The sequence below is a fragment of the Anas acuta genome, chromosome 24 (genome assembly GCF_963932015.1).
Source record: "Anas acuta chromosome 24, bAnaAcu1.1, whole genome shotgun sequence".
Classification (NCBI taxonomy): Eukaryota; Metazoa; Chordata; class Aves; order Anseriformes; family Anatidae; genus Anas; species Anas acuta.
Window position 1 is genome coordinate 1254832 of NC_089002.1, and position 20231 is coordinate 1275062.

The 20231-nt window shown below is 45.3% G+C and overlaps 1 long non-coding RNA gene and 2 pseudogenes across 1 annotated transcript; 2 read left to right on the top strand and 1 right to left on the bottom strand.

Moving 5' to 3' along the window:
- The first annotated feature begins 398 nt into the window (after nt 1–398).
- On the top strand, nt 399–3667 carry LOC137843884 (uncharacterized). Its single transcript, XR_011089737.1, has 2 exons — nt 399–1212; nt 3178–3667. It is a non-coding gene; the product is annotated as an uncharacterized lncRNA (long non-coding RNA).
- LOC137843880 (syncytin-2-like) lies at nt 1428–3171 on the top strand (annotated as a pseudogene).
- Nucleotides 3668–4567: 900 nt separating the features above from the next.
- LOC137843872 (zinc finger CCCH domain-containing protein 11A-like) lies at nt 4568–13695 on the bottom strand (annotated as a pseudogene).
- Between the last annotated feature and the right edge of the window lie 6536 nt (nt 13696–20231).

The following is a 20231-nucleotide window of genomic DNA, read 5'->3' on the forward strand; positions in this document are numbered from 1 at the left end:
ACTGGAACTAGCAGCAGGAAGGAAAATAAATACTTGGACAGAGTCTAAATATACATTCGGCATGATACATGCTCATGGAGCAATTTGGAAAGAACATGGATTGCTGACCGCTCAGTGATAACACATAACGTATGCTGAAGAAATTTTAAAGTTGTTAGAGGCTGTAGAACAACCAGAAAAGGTAGCTATCATGCATTGTCAGGGACACCAGAAGGGGAATACTGATTTTGAAATTGGAAATCGATTGGCAGAGGCTAAGCGGGCAGCTGAAATAACTGAGGTGAAGGCATTGTCTTTGATACCAGACAGTAAAATCCAAACTATATCCAAACTATACAAAAGAAGACTTAAAATTAATTGAAGGTAATTAATTGAAAGTAATTAATTGAAAGGTAAAATGAAACCAGATGGATGAGTATATTTAAAAGATAACCGCATAATAATACCCTCTAATTTGGCATGGCCCATAGTTCTTACAGAACACAATAAAACACATTGGGGAGCTGGCACACTGCATAAGAGCCTGAGTCAGACATTAGCGGGATGATACGATAAAACAAGTAACTCAACAATGTAGCATTTGCTTACACAATAACCCCAATACCAAGAAGAGAATAAAATTTGGAATAATCGGTAAAGGAAATTATTCATGGCAACAGTGGCAAATTGATTTTTCAGAACTCCCTAGAAAAGGGGGGTATCGTTATTTACTGGTTCTGACTGACACATTTTCAGAAAGGCCTGAAGCCTTTCCCTGTCGAACAAACAAAGCAAGAGAAGTGGTTAAAGTCTTGTTAAATGAAATAATACCATGCTTTGGGATTCTAGTAGCAATGTCTTCTGATAGTTTCACATTTTTGTGCGCAAGTGGTACAACAGGTAAGTAAGATTCTAAAGATAGATTGGCAACTGCATACTCCTTACAGACCACAGGCAAGTGGACAGGTAGAAAAAATGAAACATTTATTTAAACAAAAAATAGCTAAAATCGGACAAGAATCTAATTTGTCATGACCTCAATCCCTTACTTTAGCATAACTTAGAATTTGAGTTAAACCTAGAATAAAAGGGAATTTGAGTCCCTTTGAAATCTTATATGGAAGGCCATATCCATTTCTATTTAGTGGAGAGGACCGAACGCAATTAGGATGAGAATATTTATATGCATATATAACTGAACTTCAGAAATAATTAAATAAAGTACATAAATTTGTTCTCAGGACCTGGGCTAGACGGTTGGATCAACCAATCCACCCTTTTAAGCTCGGGGATTATATATGTATATATATATAAAGACTTTTTCAGGACAACCCCTAGAGGAAAAATGGAAGGAAAGTGGACGGGACCATACCAGGTATTACTGACAACACACACCACCATTAAGATTAAGGAGCAAGCAGCTTGGATCCACAATTCAAGGGTGAAGAAGGCCCTGGCGAGATATGGACCACCACGCCAATTGGACCAAGAAAATGATGGATTTCCAGATCCTAATGATTGCAAGGGTGTGGTTCTCAGATTCGGGGTGGGCAGTTTGGAATGAGAACTTACACCTGTCCCTGATACAAACAATTTCTCAAGTAATTAATAAGACGAACTGTTGGGTATGCACCCATCTGCCACAGCATGGGAATAAGGGTGTATCGTTAATCGGCATTCCCTTGCCTGCAAACTTATCTTGGACTGATTTGTGGGAAAACACATCTTGGGGGCAAAAATATGAAGAAGTTTTGGAACTAGAAGTTAGTAGCTTCGTGCCATTGGAATCTTACTCTGTATGTGTACAAAGGCGTAACCCGCCTAAGGGTATGGGAAAACAGGATTGTATAAATACGGGTACTACTTATGTGGGAAATCAGACATCTTGTAATCAAACAATTGATATTAGTACAACTAGCAGTTGGGCAAATTCAGCCAGCTGGCCAGTTCCAGAAGGAAAAGGGTGGTATTGGCTATGCAATGATACAGCCCGTAAGGTCTTGCCCGAGAACTGGAAGGGGACTTGCACTCTTGGAGCAGTAGTCCCCAATATGACAGTACATGATGTAGTGCCTCGAGGTTACTTGAGAAATCATATCCGGAGAATGAGACAAAAAATTAACAATCCATTGATAGAGAGACACACCGCTTTTCATAGTTTTGTTCGATGGTTTATCCCATGGTTAGGAGTGAGTGAATTGGAAAAGGCAATAGTTAATATTTCTGCAATTATAGAGAAGTTAGAAAACAAAATTCCGGATGCTATAAAGGCTCAACAAGAAGAGAGATCTAGTTTATCACAGGTAGTATTACAAAATCGGATGGCCCTAGACTTGTTATTGGCCACTCAAGGGGGAGTCTGTACAGTAATAAACACAAGTTGTTGTATGTATGTAGATCAGAGTGGAAGGATCTCTACCGACCTGGAAGAAATATGGAAGCAGACAAGGATCCTACATGAGAGCAGTAAAGATGATCTTTCATATTTAGTTTAGTTTTAGTGAAATATGGAATAAGTTAACCTCCTGGTTGCCCAATTTCTAATGGTTGAAACAAGTTTTCATTGCTCTAATCGCAGTAGTAGTGTTAGGAATATTTGTGTGCATGTTGTTTAGATGCCTGCTTTGTTGTGTTACTGCAAATAATAGAAGCATCTGATGCAAAAGAATTTGCATGGGAAAAGAAAAGGGGGGATTGATTAAGGAGGCATTGGGGAGGCAAGGACAATCCCCAGACAAGGACCGTATATCTCGAAACAAGACACTGGAACTCATGATAAGGAAGCGGCAGACGGACAGAGAAACAAATGGAAGGACTATAAATCTCAAAACTGGACATTGGAATTCATTATAAAGATACAACAACTGGAAGAATTAGCAACAACCAGCGCTTGCAATTAAGAAACATGCCAGCTCAGCAGATTCCTGACCAAAGGTGAAAAGTACACTGTGAGGAAGACTCGGGGTCTTCCTCCCAAAGACCCCTGCCCACGTCCCAAAGACCCCTGCCCACGTCCCAAAGACCCCTGCCCACAATTCTTGGGAGGCTCTACGCAGGCAAAAGGTGCCAAAAGGCTAATTAGCATGAGAAGCGAGGGGAGGCGGGGATAGGTAATGAATATGTATAGGCGCTTGTAGAATATTGAGAGATTGATTGTAGAAATTCAAGACTGCTTTCCGCTTTGGGTATGCACAATAGGTGGAGAGATCCCCTGTGCATCCAGCGCTGCAATAAAGAATATACCACTTCAAGGAATTTCGGCTTTGATCTTTGAATCATGGTAGAACAGGGCTTGGGGTGAAGGGAAAGCGAGGGCAGGTGGGCGCAGCCTCTGAGCTCTCCTTGTCCTGATTTTTGGTTTTTCTCCCGGAGCCGGCAGAAGTCCCCGCGAAGTCCTTCGGCACGATGAAGGCCTGCGTGAGCTCCAGCAGCAGTTTCATTGGTGGAGGGTTTCCCTGGTGGGGCTGGGGCATCACAGCACACACACACACACACACACAGAGACGCATGGTTTTGTCCCAACATTAAGTATTTACAACAAATTCAACAAGCGCTTTTCCTCTGCCAGCAGCAAATGCCTGAGGGCCCCCACAGCTTCACAAATCATAGCGGGAAGAGCCTACCGTGCCGCAAAAAGTTCGGAAAATAATTCAAAATTGATCTGCTAGGGGAAAAAAAGAAATAAAAATCGATGGCTGGTGGCAGGGTACACAATACACCCGAATCTCAGCTCTGTCCTCCGCAGGGTCAGTGCCCACGCCCAAGCGCGATGCTGATGGCACCCGAACATTTGCTGTAGCAGGCAGCAGAGCCAGCAGCTCAGGGGAGCAACTTTTAAAACCAAGAGGCACTTAAACAACCCTTCATCGACCCCGTGACTGCGGCAGAGTCCTGACTGCTCGCCCCGGATTCCTCACACCAACAAAAAGCACCAACCAAAGCCTGGGGGAACTTTGGTACAGCACAACAGAAGGGAGTGGGGGTAGCGGAGCCGCATGGCAGAGCTGCTGCTTTTCACCAGTTGATCATCCCTGATAACTGAAAGTAAGGCTGGGTGGATGACCCCCACCCCCACTCCTGGCAGCAAGTTTGGTCCACAACACACTGGAATAACGATTCTGCTCCCTCCCACCCCTACAGCTTCATCATCTGACACGGGTACAGTCAAAACAATGGCATACACGAGTAAAAGTCAAGAGTCGACATAGTAACTCCAGGATTTGGGTATCAACTGTCTGAGAAATCAGAACACCGAAGCTTCACAATGTGCCCAACATCGAGTTGTGCCAAGGGGGGAGGAAGGAAGAAGCTTGACCTTTAAGCCTTCAGAGCATCGCTCCATCAGAAGATCGATTTGCAGCCACCGTGGCGTGCCAATGGAGATCTTTCTGTGCCAAAAGAAGTGCTTTGTCCTCTCGATATCGAAGGTAGTCACCTATAGTTACAGAACGGATGCACAAGACCTTAACTCTGACCAGCAGGGAAATTTAGGACAACTGAGAGCAGATCCTGCCAATTTCTACCACTTCGGACTGTGCTTTAAGTCTCATTGCAAAGCCTCAGTTAGAAAAAGGATCACCTCGGGGTATCCAACAAGAAGAACAGTTTTAATTTTTATTTTTTTTTTAAATATACCATAGGACTACGCGGTTCAACTGTCAATCATCTCGGAGAGTTCAAGGAGGAGGTCATCCTCGTCCTTCCCTGGGTCTAAGTCGATTTCGGCTTCCAGTCTGCCTCCTGAGATTTCCCAAAGTAGCTTCTCAAAATCTTCATCCGCAGATAAGGGCGCGTTCCCCGTGGAACGGGTATCCAACTGTGGTGGTTTTACCATGCTGGGCAACTAAACCCCACAACCGCTCTCTCACTCCCCCTCCTTTAGATGAGGAGGGGGAGAAGTAAAGCAAAGAACAACTCACGGGTTGAGATAAGACTAATTTAATTAAAGGGAAATAATTATAATAATTAAATAAAGACTACCATGAACTAAACAATTTAACTAAGGGGAAATAAAAAGGGAAAGGGGAAAAGGGAGGGGAAAAGGGAAAATAAAAAGAAGGGAGGAAAACAAACAAACAAAATAAATGAAGGCTATATGGAAGTGCAGAGGAAAGAAATTACTCTCTACATCCCAAAAATGAGCGCTGATTGACCACGTCCTTGAAGCAAGGCCTCAACGCACGCAGACGGTGTTCAAGAGGAGGACCGACGTCTTCTCAACGAGAGCCCACCCCTCCCCTCTTCTTCCTGTTTCCACCTTTTATTGCTGAGTGTGACATCACTTGGTATCGAATATCCCTTTGATTGGTTTAGGTCAGCTGCCCTAGTGATGTTTCTCTCCACACTTTTTGCCCATCCCCTAGGAGGGTGAGAGAAAGGCCCAATACTGTGCCACCGCAGCTCAGCAATAGACACAACACTGCTGTGATAAATCTGTTGTTCCAGCTACAAGTACAGAGTACGGCAGTGTATGGGCTGCTGCCGGGAAAGTTAACATTCCAGCCAGACCCAGTACACCAACAAGAAGAACAGTTTTAATTTTTTTTTTTTTTTTTAAATATACCATAGGACTACACGGTTCAACTGTCAATCATCTCGGAGAGTTCAAGGAGGAGGTCATCCTCGTCCTTCCCTGGGTCTAAGTCGATTTCGGCTTCCAGTCTGCCTCCTGAGATTTCCCAAAGTAGCTTCTCAAAATCTTCATCCGCAGATAAGGGCGCGTTCCCTGTGGAACTCAGCTGGCATGTGCGTGCCTCTTCTAGCTGGGAAGAAGCTGAGGTCGAGGTCTCGAGATCGATCTCCATCTGCTCCTCAAATCTTGCCGGGCTTCCAAGACGCACTTCAGGTCTTGGGAGAGCAAGAAAGAACAATCAGGATATGCCATTTCTTAACGGGAAATCCCTTTTCTGCAAACCGGCTCTTAAAACTGTAGACAAGCCCTCCTACGCTTCAGTCTTACACAGGGATTGTTATCAATCCACCCAGGGCTACATTTAGAGCCCGATGTGTTACCAGCTACATTTTTCAGTCTGGGGCTTTATCCGTGAAGCCAGGGCACCTGGAGTTGAGGTGGCATTCTTGAGGACCAAAAGGCAGAGGACACTACTCCTCATCTATCACCTCACGAGGAAGTAGAACTTCACCTCCTCCTCGTTCAGGTATTCAGACAACCCAAGAAGTCACTGGAAAGCTGTGCTGACTTGCAGCATTTAAAGAAAGCCTAATTAAGCAATCCTGCTAGATTTCCTGCTAGAAAGCGGTTTCAGGTGACTTATTCCTTTGATGGATTTTGGCTTTAATTATCTCAGAACCCTCATTTTTTCCCACATGTGACAGAACGTACGTTTCCCTGGGGATATACACTGATCAAGAAAAAGAACAAGTTGGGGTTGTCACCTGTTTGGGGGATTTTCTTCAAGTCTGATGGCTGGGATGTGCTCCGGCACGTCTGAAACACCCTAGAAAGCAGCAAAACAGTATTTATGACACATGGGTAAAAGATTCCTTAATAGCTTTTTCCTCCACACTGCTTCTCCTCTGGCATTGCGGAGCCGTGGCCAAAATACAAAACCAAGGTGCTCCTGAAGAAAGTTCACATTCACCTGGACGTTACTCATGCTCTTGTGTCTTTTAAGAACATGGCATGAATGGACAAAATCCCCCACACCAGAGAAATCACAGCATCAGAGTACCGGTTAAAGAGTGCCATTCATCTCCTAAATACAGAAGGGTTCTACAAGCATCCTGGAGACAGCTCCCGGATTTAAAAGGAAACAGAAGGCCTGCAGAACGTTTGAGTTTTCCACCTTTTCTCCTAGAGGAGGGTAGAAATTTAACAAGGGATCCATCTCTGCATTAGCCCCTGGCCTTACCATGGCTGCTTTTTTGGCTGGAGGTCCCATCATGTCAGCAGCAAAGGCAGTCCGTAGTTCCACAGCTGCTACGGCAGAGGGATAACTCCCAGGTGCCTTACGTTTCAGTGCCTTCTTCTTGGGGAAAGTGACTTTCCCACCCGAAGGCTTCGCAGATGTCATCAAGTTGGCTAGAGTAAAAGGAAGAGAGAACTGATACAGTCTTGCTCCGCCTCAGGAAAAATCCAGGTTCTCTTCATCATTTCCACAGTCCTTCTACACAGTTAAATGCATTTGGCCAGCAGAATTACACTGCCATTGCCTGGATTCTCAGGAATGTTTTCCACATAGTAAACTCTGTCTACCAACAATCCATACAAAGGAACAAAGAAACCCAATAGCTACAGTAAATAATAATCCAGGACAAGGCAAACCTCAGACACATAGCAATCCTAAGTGCCAGCTAGGTTCACAAATCTAGACAGCTTTTATAGTTAAAGTCCTGCTCCCTCTAGGAAAGGAAAAAGCAGCAGTTAGAGTAGGACAAGAGTGTATGCAACTGTTGTACCAGCTTCCTCTCCCTTGCAGTGATGTCCCACAGTTAAGTTGTTCTACAACGTCCAAATTTGTAGTGTCATTTTCTAGTCTCCCGTTCCTTACCTAACATCTGGCTGGCAGGAAAAGAAACAAACTAAGAAAAAGAAAGTACACACTTCGCTTCGTAGCATTGCGTGGCAAAATGCACCCAGCCAGAGTTACAGCATGAGAATCGTCATCTTCTGTCTGTATTTCAGAAGACAACCTAAGGAACTCTTAACCTTCAACACTTACTTTTAGCTTCCTGGCCCTGAAATTGAGCTGCCACTTTCCCTGCTGGTTCAGTATTAAAGAAGCCAGCAGTAGATTTGACAGCAGCTTCCTCCTTCCGAAGCTTCTCTTGTTGTTCTCGCTGTTGCCACTTCTCCCACCGGCTCTCTTCAAAGCTCTTCTCTGGACATTTACGAGTTCCACTCTGCTGAGTGGGCTAGAAGGAAAGAAAAGTAGTGCATGAATAGGACAAAAAAAAAAAAAAAATCCATGCGTGGAGATTTCGTTAAGAAAATCTGATCAGCAATCCCTCCAAAATGGTCTTGATGTGGAACAGCATATTAATATCCTTCAGGTTACTGTTGTTGTTTTTTTTTTTTTTTTTTTCCATAAAATTCTGCATGTAACAAGAGCCATGCTTTACTATGGACACAGTCTCGCATATCTGCAATATCCACTGTGGCAAGCTTCTTTAGACAGCTAGGGTGTTCTGCTGTACATCTATTTATCACATTCTTTTTAAGCAGCAGAAAGTCATACAAGTTCCCCTATACAGTATCCCCTGACAGATTGATTTCCTTCAACACAGAACTCTGGCCTTCCGTATTAAATCCTTCACGTCTGACAGCTCAAGTCAGTAAGAACAAAAAGAATTCCCTCCACGTTAACCGTGTAGATTTCAGCTGGTGCTAACAGGGTTTCTTTGTTGCTGTGGTATAAACAGACTGATTCCAAGTTTGAGGATTACAGAGTTGTCTGGAAATGCTGCTGGCGATAGGATTTAGACTGCACTGCAGCTCCTACCAGGTGCTGAAGGGTAAGAACACACTCAAGAGGGTGGCACACGGTGAGTAACCAAACTTGGCAGAATTATCAGAAATTGTACGAATGGATGTGTGTCTTCACAGAGGACTCACCTGTACATCAGCTACAGAGGAAAGGGTAGGAAAAGGCCGGTTCAATTTCACTGCCTTCTTTTCTTCTTTTTCAGGTGCTTTAAAATAAGACAAAAAAAAGTTTTGTCAACGGCAGAAATAAAGAAAGCTGGGTACTTGTTTCCTTTGTGCATTTGTGCATCCTCGTGTCCCATGAGAGAGAGAGAGAAAGGCTACAATGTGCAATCCATTCGCCCGGACAGAGCGAGCTGCTTCTTGGACTCACCCTGAATTTTGCTCTTGCTAGGGGATTCTCCTGCTTTTTTCTTCTCTTCTACCAAGCGATTATTCTTTTTTTCAGACAAGGCTTCAGGGAAAGTTTTGATGCGACCTGCACGAGCAGGTCTTGCCCCTGCGCTGGAATCTTCAGTTTTACCATGCCCTTCAGCCTCGCCTTTGGCTTGAGTTTCGCGTCCCCGAAGAGCTTTCTCACGACGGATTTCCTCCAGTGTTTTCACACGGATCTCTCCCATCGGCTTAGCAGCCTTCCCTGTCATCATCAAGAAATGAGAAGCACCAACATTTAAAGAGAGTCCAGCAATATTTTAAGTCTCCAAAATTTGTCAGAGCACTAAGGAAAACTAATCTGGAGTGTTCCCAATAATGCATCTTAGAACAATATCCTTAGAACAACATTCTCCTCCTCCTCTGAGCCACTTGTATTTTGAAGACCAGCCCTACCCAGAGAGAACTGCTACACAGAAATGCTGCTTTACTTTAGTACTTTTTCAGACTGCATTTCAAATTCCTGCTCCTGGCAGTGGTTCTATTCTAATGGTACGTAACGGTTCACAGAAGCAGCTAAAAACCTTGACAAGGCACAAGTAGAAAAGAAACACACACCTAGAGCCAGATTTCTGATAGTGGCTGTCAGAAGAGCTTCAACACTCAAGCAAGAGGCATCAGTTCTTTGTTTTCGTTTACATTAGTTTTTAGGGATGGATGAAAGCAGTCCAAGTTCATGGAAAGGAAGGAGGAGAAAGCATATTTAATATCTAGCTGTTACCTCTCTCAGTGCTGGTCTGTTTAGGAGGTAATCCCAGCCTGTCCTTCAGAGACTTGGCAACTTGAACTGCAAAACAGAAACAGAACGAATTAGGGAGGCTGCATAATGTCAACTTCAGGTTCACAGTTCAAAACAAGACAGGAAAGGGAACTTTGAATCCCAGTGATTACGACCTCAGCCAACATGCAAAAAGAAACATCACTGGAAAAGGACAAACAGAAAGACTAAATACAAAACCCAGGAATCCAATCCAGATGCCCGTTTAGTACCTGGATCTCTCTTGGGGGCTTTGTCAGCATTTCCCGGAGCCTCTACCTTCTTCCCCAGCCTTTCAGCAAGGCTGCGCTTCACTGGAACGGTGCTTACATCATCTTCAGAGAAAACAAGGAATATTGTAAGAACTTTTCTTTGCAGGAAGGTTTGAGAACAGCCAACAATAAGCTTCTATTTTTCAAGCATATTTTCATAGAATTGCCTTTCAGCTGCTAAATGATTTTTTTTATTTTTTTTTGCCATTTCTGCAGTCAACACAGATCTCCACTGCAATGTATTTTCCTTTCATACCTCAAAAATACTCTTTAATGCAGTCATGTATAGAAGGCAGCACCTACGTAAAAGCTCATAAAAAGTTCTTACCTGCGGAGGCTTTCCGTTTTCCTTGTCTATCAGCAAGATCTAGTCGAACCACAGGTTCCTCCCCTAAAACAAAAGGGATTTTTTTTTCTATTTCACAGAAACCAGTAGCCAACAGAAATATTATCCTGTTAGCCCATGTCCAAAAAACCCAGTCAGACACTGTTTTGACAGCTAAACCACATAAACTCATATTTTAACTATAATTAACATAGAAAAAAAATATTACGAGTCTCAGTGCTTCCTCCAAATTCCAGCTGAGATAGTAGAGCGTGAATCTGAGTCTGCTTGACAGCTATACTTTGTGCAGAACAAAGCTGCATAAGCAAGCAGAATATTATTAGGTACAAATGCTGAGAAATAGTCCTTTCTAAGGTGAATGTCTACGAGTAAAAGTACTTCCACGCTTTTTTCCCTTTAAAAGGCATTTGCACAGCTCTAAACAATTTATACACAAACTCCTGTCATACTGTGTCCACACCTGCCACTGTCAGCCTCTTTAATGCTTCAGAAATTGCTTCTTATATAGCACTGTCTTCTACAGCTCTTTCTTCTCGTTACTCTTCTGTTTTTCAGTTACCCCCCTATTGAACTCCGAAGTAGAATACACTAGGACAAAACATCTAGGACTCTAGATTCTCTCTGCAGCTTTAACTACTACACAACACGTTGCTCTTCAGACAGGAATAAGAAATTTCCTTCCTAGTTTCACACAGAACTTTACACAACAGACCAGCTAAAGCAGGAGTGGTTCTAAGCTTTCCTCCAACGTTTCAGGTTCTGTCCACTGACTGCCAGACAAAGCCACCAGTGACCTGGCCAGACTGCCTGCCCTATCGCTAGTCAGACCTCGGGTCATCTGTGATTTCTACATTCATGTACAGCACAGATTCCTTCAAGAACCAAAGATTTAACACAATCATTTACAGCACAAATTCCTTCCAAGAACCAACACATGCTCACCATCATCATCTTCATCATCATCTGCAGCATTGATTACAACTGGAGGGTGTGTAGGGCTTGGGACATTTTCAGAGTTTTCCACTTTCATCACCCCCTTAGCTGTGGAGAGGGATTTGACTGGACAGAAAGTTTCTTTTGCTGCAGTGACATCTGAGCCACTTTCAACTCATCGTCCGCGGACTCAGGCGGACTTGGCAGTGTAGCTAGAGGAAGAGGAGGATCATCGGTAATATGGCAGTTTAAAACTTTGACCACAATGCAAAGAGATGGTAGGAAAGGCAGATAACCCGCACAGACAACGAATTCAGCATCTCCTTTTGCCCATCCCATCACTGTTTACACCGGGAACAATGACTTCCCTTCGAACAACAACACATCTCCCTACCACCCAGCAAAAGATGAAACAACAGGAAGCAAACTGCAAGGCAAACATCACACAAAGCAAAGAGAAGCCGAGCACGAAAGCAGAAAACAAACACCAGCAGTACACTCGGTTTAACTGACCACCTATGACTGCAGACCTTTTCCTGCACTCACAAATGAACAGTTACCTGATGCCCCCTACAGGATTGGCACCCACGAAGTAATACTCAACATTAAGTCTTCAGCGCTTAAAGAAAAAGGACCTAAACTCACTCTTGCTTGGTGGTAAGAATTGTCCATCGATGTAACGTCCCTTTGCATGATGAAAAGCACAGTTGGCTTTCTGACAGCCTCCCGGCTGGTTCTCCCAGTAGCAAGGAATCTCACTGCGCTTTTTCTGAAGACAGAAAGAAAGAAAAGCTCGTGATAACATGCACCTGAGGCTTGCAAAGAGATGCGCAGCTCCAGATCATGACAGCTGTCACAACACAGTGCTGAAACATCATTCCAAAGGTCAGGTTCTCAGTTAAGTGGAGTATTTCTGGGCATATTCACAAAGTTTGCATAAGCTGCAACCACTATGCACATTTAGATTTGTCATCATTCAGTTTGAGAAGACAGGCACTCGCAGACATCAGTTGAGGGTGGGTTAAACTAATACACCTAGGATTATACTAGGATTATTCAGAGGGAAAAAGAACATCCGAAATTGCCTAGGTTAACCCTGTCTAGAACTACTTCTTGGAGACTTAGTTCTTCTGCACCTTTAACTTTCCCCACTTCCTACCCCAGGCAGCTAGAACAGCGTTAGCTGAAGGACTGTGGCTCAGAAGAGACCCAATAGTTCCTTATCAAGCCTGCTCCCATGAGGATAGAACAGCCTGTTTATTACCCCCCTGCTCCAGCAGGTTTTAGCAGTCTATTTAACAGCTATTCTGCATCTGTTGAGAAAACTGTCAGCATCTAATAATCAAAACACATATATATCTTGCTAAGACATACCTAAGGCATTGATTTTATTTCCCTCTGCTTCCTCCCACCCCCTCTCTTGGTAAGAGAAACCAGTATGATTTGGAAGCAAACGAATCTATCCTGCAAAAGCACCATCAGTACACCTAGGGCACTGAAAAAGGCTTTTGTTGATTTCTTTTGAGAACACATCGTTAGGCACTCACGTCAATTTCCATGTGTCTGAATCGGCAGACATTCCTGAAACAACGACCCTCCTGCCACAGCTTGCAGACCGTCTCATTGCCCAGAGCAGCTTCGCAGTGGCGGTAGGCACATTTGTCTCCCTGGAACCAAAAGGAAACCAACAAGGAAAAGAGAGTACAGCCTCAAAAATGGCCATGCTGCTGCCTAATGTTGCTACAACTGAATTCAGAATCTATCTGGTTCTCAAGTTAACCACAGACCAGTGTGCTTCCTCCTCCTAATCTACTCCTTCCTGAAAAAAATGGGGAAACAAAGCAAAGCAAAGGAAAGCCAGCCATACCTTGGTACAGGTAGAATAGAAATAGAAGTAGCAATCGTCTCCTTGTTTAGACATGCCGACGAGTTCTGCTAACAAGCTCGGCTTCTCTCCACAGGGACTTCCTCTGCTCTTGGAGAGAGCTGTCTTCACCCTTGCTTGGGCTGAAAGTCTTCTACTGGCTTGTGATCAGTGAAATCTGCTTTTTAAAAGTAACCCTAAAGAAAGTAACAAGCGAAAAATAATGAGGAACAAACAGTTTTCCAGCTTTCTTCAGTTGATCAAATCAAGTTATCAGTCTCTCGAAGAGAGCAAAGCCTTTTTCCCAAATCCTGGAAATACACACCAACAGGTGTCATAAGCTTTGCCTTTGCTGAAGGAAGATAAATAACACAAAGAAAATCTGTCTAGTTTGTTTTACAGGCTTGTCTTTCTCAGTATGGAACAAACGGACCTCCCTGCTCTAACTTTGCAGTTGGCTATTCTGCCTTTGTCCTGGAGAGAAGAGCAAGAAAGGGACAAATCTATTTTTGCACTCCAAAAACGCATTAGAGGAGGATTATCACACCTACCTAAGGGTACTTCCTTGTTTGTTTATAAAGCACCAAGTATTTCTCTTGGACAGTCTCTGTTGCTGGCTTGTTTTGTGCCTTCCATTTCTAGTAAAGATATTCAAGATGCTTACCCCTTGTTTTTTTTTTTGTTTGTTTTTGTTTTTGTTTTTTTAAAGAACAGTGGAAGTGGAGAGTCGGATGACAAGCAAGAACAAACACCAGAAACTCCTTGTTCTGCCCCTGCTTTTTAATCAGCCAGCATCACCCCGGCTGCAAAACAGCCTCTGCTGATTTACCTGCTTGTTAAAGCACCCCACAGGCTGCAAGTGCGGTGTGCTAGGTGTCAAGTTCTATTTAACGGTGCACAGGGAACCATTCATCTTCCCACAGTCGAAGCACAGAACAGCCTCTTGCTAACAGAACTCATCCCTGCTGCTGCAAGAAACCTCATGGCCTGCAGGAAAACCTCAAGCTAAGAGTTCCAAAGCAAAAGCAGAAAACGCATGATTTGTACTCTTTATATTGGAGTGAATTCTAGCTGCTAAACGCTGCCTACATCTGAGGGCACGTGCTGAGGCTGGGGGGAAGGACACTCAACACCCACTGACAGCAGGAGTGCAAAGATGCCAGCCAAGAAGGCAAAGGTTAGAGCTGAACGCTGCCTCAGCTTCCTCCAGCAGCCAGCTGGGGGTCACCTTTCACCACGCTCTCTGAGACTCTGAGCCCCGAGTTACCGCAGCCGCCAGCTACAGCTGCTCCTTGCTGGCCCAAACTATTGGAAGAGTCTTCAAACTTCAGGGACCTGTTTTATGACAGCCTCAAGATCAAATTAATCTGTTCCTGAAGGCGCCGACTGTCCTGGTGTTTCTGCAGCTGTCAAAGAACAATCCTGAACCGAGCCACTCGTCTGATCAGACAGTGCTTCGGCACAGATTTGTCTTTAGCTTGACACATCAAGGTGAAGAGGAATCGATTCTTGCAAGCACCCTCTCAAGCAGGGATCTAATAAGGTGACCAGAACGACAGATCTGTTGTGCAGATCTGAGCACGTCACTCTGCAGGGAATCACTTTCAAGCCTAAGATGTTTCACCCATCTCCCTGCCCCAGAGCGACACAAGTAAAGCTCTGAAGCAATTGCTAACCTGTTCTCAGTGCTCACGAGTCCCAAATCACTACTTTTACAATATACAAACCATGGCAGCTGGCACCTAGTTGGCACACGGTGACACTGCACACGTTGGCAGTGTCGTCAGGAGCTGGAAAGTCAGGGGTGAGGGGGTTAAGGGAAACCCACACATCAGTTTAGCAACTTGGCTCCCGTAGGATACTTCCTACGGCGGGAGTTTTAGCAAAGCCACTCAGAGGGACCTGCTGGCTAATTAAAACGGGACTTCTGCTGGAGCAGTCAGAAGGCAGCAGGGTCTCAGGAGATATCCAGTGGGCATCACTGTCAGTCTGTGGCAGTTTGGGGTCCAGCTATCAGTGGTTATGTGTGGTTTTCTCTGCTTCACTTTCTCCAAAGCTGTGAAAAAATATTTCTGTTACAGCACTCTACAGTCCCACGTTACGGATGGAACCGGCTGCATCAACTTCCAGTACGACGGTGTTGGAAAAAGGTGCCTTTGGTGGTCAGGAGCACAACAGCTCTGCTGATGTGTTATTTAAGTGTGTTCTTACATCTGAGTTTCCTCCTAGCAGCATGTAGCTGAGGGGGTCCAAGTTTCCCAGGTAAGGTTTATGTTTTTTCTCCTACCAAGCACCAGCTCAGTATACAAAGCTCTGTTAATAACACCCAAGCATGCAGATGTTAAACTGAAACTGCTTTTCAACCTATTTGTTGTTCCGAAAATAGCTTAAGACACCATCTTCACAGGGTCAAAATTCACATGGAAGTACAGAAAAACCCAGAAGCGCTTCCTGAGCTTCAGTTTACCAACAGCACCATCGGATTTAGATCCTGGCCTGGCAGCCAGGATGCAGGGTCTGTAAGCATTGCTGCCATGTGGAAGTGCCAAGGCAGGTTTCTGGCCTGCCCTGACTAAAATACCTGTTTTTTTAATACAAACAGCGTGCCAGGTACGCTGTAATGCCAATGTGCCAGGTCAATAGAGGATGTCAAACAACAGAGGCGTTTATCCTCATTTCTGGCATGAAAACACTTTTAACAGCATTCTTTTCACGAAGAAACCCCTCTCTGTCTTCTCCAATGCTCCAGGATCTGCTACAGCTGCAGCAGCCGCGCTGCTACAACCCACATCTTTGCCAAATCTTTTCAAGAATTGTGCTTTACCTCGGCAACGTTGAGGTCACTCCTCTTCCTCCTCCAGCTGAGGAAGCAGCTCGCTGGCTCTGCCACACCGCAGGTGCGGAAGCGAAAGCTGGGAACACAGGAGTCAAACTCTCAGTGCTCACGAAGCCACCAGGGCAGAGGGCTGACACAGAGGCACCCCGCATCCGCTCTCCCTCCCCGCTGCGAGGCTCGCAGCAGCCCCGACCCGAAGCGCACACAATGCTTCGCATGGTGATGTCACCGCTGATTCTGAGGCCCCAGGTGAGGATCTGCCTCACCACTCTCAACGTTGGGGTTGGGTTTTGTTGGTTTTTTTCTTTTAAACATTCACAGCTTATGGGAAACCATCAGGTAAACCACAGATGGCTAGGGAAGAAGTCCCACACGAGGGAAGTCCGTGCTTTTCTTCCAGGCAGTGGCACGTGCTTTAACACGCCGCGTTCGACAAAGCAGCTCTCCCCGTTTTGCTCAGTGGCAACAGGCACGACTGCAACGCACACAGGTGGAGGCAGCACCTGCAGGTCCCAAACCCTTAACCGGTTTGTAGAGAGCACCAATTTTTGAAGTAGTGGTTTTCCCTTAATCCATAACCCCTTCTTGCCTTTATTTATATCGGGTGGCTCTCCTCTATTTTCCTCCTCAGTGTCTGAGCAGACACTGGGAATCCTTTCGGGAGGAAGGGCACTGCTGAAGCTCCTACATCTACTCTCCGAGACAAGAGAGTATGTTAAAGAATACGGATTTCCTTTCTTTTTCCTTTTTTAAATACAATTTCTGAAATCAACGCTGCGGCCTGGCAGCAAATACCTACGGGACTAAAGAGGATTCCTCATCCTCACTGTAACGTTGTAGTTAGCCTCCCAACGAACCCATCTCCCCAGGAAGCGGCCGTTTGAGATGGGAAGGGGCAGAGCAAGAGGAAGCTCTCCTTAGCCTAGCTCTTCTCCCAACACCACCTCGCCACCCAGCACCAAATTCAATTCACCTGCTCCGCCCGATCAGTCGAACGGGCGTCCGATGCTGGCACACGCCACAGCGGTGGTTCTGACGTGGCTTAAATCACCTATCCGCAGAATATCTCGGCTCCGTACGCTCCAATAACGCAGTAGTTGAGAAATAACGCCCAGAGCTCACACTCTGAGTGCAGCCCAACAGCACCGAAGCACCGGTAGGCTAAACATTCCCAACCTGGCAACAAGGCTGACCCAAGCAACAGCACGGAACCCTTCTGCCCCTTCAGCGTGGACATCAGCGGAAGGAAAGACAGATTTTTTTTTTCTCCTGGGGCTGCACCGCTCAGGGCCAGCAGAGCAGTGCTTCCCCTTCCCTTCTGTGTCTGTGCCAAGATCGTGCCTCGTCTCTCGAGTCCTGCCCGTGATGGTGCCTGGCCTCAGCCCCTTGAGGCGGCCATTCCTCCAGCACCGCAGCTCTCTTGGCAAGCTGCGAGTCATTTTATGTCTTGTCCCGGCTTTCCAGAGCCAGGCACACAGGTTCCGGAGAAGGCTGGGGCAGGACAAGCCTGCTTTAAGCCCCAAACCTGCCTCCTTTACTGTCTCCTCTCAGGCCAGGCCTACCCTCCGGGCCCAGCAGCACTCATCCTGCCTGCCCCAGGACCCGCAGGTTGCGCCCTGTGGTAGCAGCAAAGAGCCCCCCAAATGTCTGTCCTGGGGTACACAGGGGTGAGGCAGCCCCGTCACTGCACAGACACCCACGGGACACGTCACCAGAGCCGCTACCGGCTTGGCAATTAAGGACGTGGGAGAGGAGCCCACGTCACGCAAGCATTCGTGTCCGCCCTGGACAAAGAAATAAACATTGGCTGGTTTTCTCCCCATTTAAATAGCTAAAAGCACCGCTAACAGTTTCTTTCTTTGCGTCCAGCCTGTTCTACGTTTAAAGAAAGAAGCAGCTTCTGCTGAGGAGGTGGAAGATGCTGTCAGCAGAAACACCGTGCCTAGAATGCGAGCAGGGAAGACAGCGATGCTGCGAAATAAAGCTTTTACAGCCGCTTCAGATCAGTTGGCCCGGGCTCCAAGGGTCAGACACCCAGCTGGGAAGATTGAATTTCCTCCTCGATAGCCTTGCCCAGCTCAATCTTGCCATCCTGACTTGGCTCCAGAGAAAGCCTCTTATTAAAGGCACAGAGAAACAACAGCTTCTCGGCCAAAAACTAGGAGTTAAAGCAAGCCAGTGAAAAAACTGTGCTTGGGAACAAGAACGTTTCAGAGGCTAGTTGATTTTAGTTCTCATCGTCACTCGTGTCATGGCAAAGGGCCTCTACAGAGGCAAAAGAGTCTCAGCACTGAGGTAGGACATAGCTCAAACACCATCCCCAGAAGGTGGAGATCATAGCCTTGACTCACCCTAAAGGCATCGCAGAAAGGGCCCCAGGTAAGAGGACAAGGAGGAGTTTTGCTCTAGGGTTAGTTTGTCCCATAGCCCAGGAGCCACTGGCTTTGCCTAGCATTTGACAACTGATTCTGGACCTTGAATGGACGAAGCCATACTCTGCCTCTGAATAATGTAGGCTTGCATAGAGAGAAAACCCACACTGCCTATAGGGACTCTGGCATAGCAGTGGGGTTGCTTCTTGATCCCCATCCCTCAACACAGAGACGCGTGGTTTTGTCCCAACATTAAGTATTTACAACAAATTCAACAAGCGCTTTTCCTCTGCCAGCAGCAAATGCCTGAGGGCCCCCACAGCTTCACAAATCATAGCGGGAAGAGCCTACCATGCCTCAAAAAGTTCGGAAAATAATTCAAAATTGATCTGCTAGGGGAAAAAAGAAATAAAAATCGATGGCTGGTGGCAGGGTACACAATACACCCGAATCTCAGCTCTGTCCTCCGCAGGGTCAGTGCCCACGCCCAAGCGCGATGCTGATGGCACCCGAACATTTGCTGTAGCAGGCAGCAGAACACCGAAGCTTAATTGAGAATATGCTTCCAACAAGGTCTAAACGAAACCCCTATGGAATTTTTGGACCAGCTCTGAAATGTAATGAAAATAAATAAATAAATAAAACAAAACGGTTTGGACCTGGCTTCGGAGGACAAATTGACTAGCCTTTTTCTAGGGTAATCATTGGTCCCTGATTTCAACAGGAATAACGGGGACCTGGGGAAGCTATCCTAGCGGATCCTCCACTGGTTATAATGAAGCTAGGGGAGGAATGGAAGTGAAATTTCTTATTGATATGGGGCAACGTATTCAGTTCTAAATCAAGCATTAATGCCTTTACAGAATGATTATGTTAGGGTAAAAGGTGTAACTGAAAAGGCTTATTTTTGTGAACCTTTGAAGTACAAGTTAGGGAAACAATGGGGCATACACAGATTTTTATATATGCCTAACTAACTCCCCATGGGCACTCTTAGGTAGAGATTTATTAGAGCAATTAGGAGCAGAAATTGTCTTTGAAAAAGGGAAAATGGAATTAAGAATAGGAGAAGAACAACTAATAAACGTGTTAAGCTTGGCACTAATACAAACTGACCCTAAAAGTGAAATACCTTTAGAGATCACAGATCAAGTATGTCCAGGAGCTTGGGCTACCGAAGTCCCTGGAAGAGCTAAAAATGTGACCTTAATAATTATTAAATTAAAGCCAGGAGAGAAACCCATTAAGGTTAAGTAATATCCTTTGAGGATAGAAGATAGGAAAGGAATTAAAGAGATAATTGATAAATTTTTACAGTATGGATTATTGATTGAATGCGAATCGGAATACAATACACCCATATTGCCAATTAAAAAGGCAGATGAAAAAGCTATAGGTTAGTTCAGGATTTGAGGGCCATAAATAAAATCACCGAGGATATACATCCAGTAGTGGCAAACCCTTATACTTTGCTGACTAAATTAAAGAATAGTCAAGTCTGGTGTACCGTACTGGATTTAAAAGACGCCTTCTTCTGCCTAGCCTTAGCCACAGAAAGCCAAAACCTATTTGCCTTTGAATGGGAAAATCCCGATTCAGGCAGAAAGACGCAGCTGACGTGGACAGTACTACCTCAAGGATTCGAGAATAGCCCCACTATTTTTGGAAACCAATTAGCAAGGGAACTCGAAACTTGGATGCCTCCGGACACTGAAATAGCTGCAATAAAAGCTATTAATAAAGCTATTAATAAAAGCTATTAATAAAGCGCTGCAATAAAGAATATACCACTTCAAGGAATTTCGGCTTTGATCTTTGAATCATGGTAGAACAGGGCTTGGGGTGAAGGGAAAGCGAGGGCAGGTGGGCACAGCCTCTGAGCTCTCCTTGTCCTGATTTTTGGTTTTTCTCCCGGAGCCGGCAGAAGTCCCCGTGAAGTCCTTCGGCACGATGAAGGCCTGCGTGAGCTCCAGCAGCAGTTTCATTGGTGGAGG